Genomic DNA, 1,052 nt, shown 5'->3' with positions numbered 1-1,052 from the left:
CGCCCGATGATGACGGCTGGCACACCAGATTGTGCCGAAAGCCAACACTAAGGTCACCTGTGCTCATGCCTGCAGGGACCGAACCCAGCTGGTCCTCGCCAGGACACATCCAAGACGATGGGGTTCCAAGGGGTGCAGTGGCCAGTGCCCAAGGTCATATGGATGGTGGCACAACGGGACTGAGACCCATCCCATGATTTTGCTCGTTGAACCAATAATCAGGGGTAGAGGTGAAGGGAGCCTCCCCAGCCTCCTTCGGAGACCCCTGCCCCACCTTCAGATGCTCTCCCTGCCCCCAGGGGAAGCCATGACTCGTAACAGAAGCTACAGGAAGAGGGCAATACTTTGGAACATTGACCTTTTTGTATGGTGACATTTTTGGCTCTGGGGAAACTAGATGGGAAGGAGGGCCTGGTCTGTGCTCTTCAGGTCATGCCACTTGGCACTTAGAAGGATGGATGGAAGGAGGCTGAGGGGTGTGACAACAGCTTTGGATGCAGGCTGGGGGCTGAGGGGGGGGGCACGGATGGAAGCCTGGGGCTGCTGCCGGGAGAATACGGGTTATAAAGGGGTGGGAGGCCACGGAGGCACATAGTAGAGGAAGTAGGAATTCTTGCTTTTGTTCACGCGGCATCTATCCTCGTAAAAGCAGTCAGCATTTTATATGCGTGTGTGGTGGTGGGGTGCAGGAGGTTCAGTGAAGCCAACCGAGTGCCACCTCTGGCTCCGTTATACCAAGAGATCCAGGCCACTCTGCCGTGCCAGGGTGACTAATTCAGGGATGAACATGTGACCACGATCTGGGCCAATGACAGTGGTTCCAGAGACTTTTTTCCACTATTGCAAAAACACTTCCTTCCTGTTGAGGATGCTATTCCAGAGGATGTAAGATGAGAAGATTTAAGCCTGGAGTGGCCAGGGAAATCCTGCCATTTTTCAGGGCGAGCCCACCGGGGAATGGCACATTGAAAGGTAGAGCCAAGAGGCACTCATCTAGCACCTTGATCCAGCCATACCTGAAGTCTACCGGTAGATTTGTCAGTGACCCAAGC

This window comes from Vulpes vulpes, chromosome 2 (assembly GCF_048418805.1).
Source record: "Vulpes vulpes isolate BD-2025 chromosome 2, VulVul3, whole genome shotgun sequence".
Taxonomy (NCBI): domain Eukaryota; kingdom Metazoa; phylum Chordata; class Mammalia; order Carnivora; family Canidae; genus Vulpes; species Vulpes vulpes.
Note: the sequence above shows the minus strand (reverse complement) of the source record.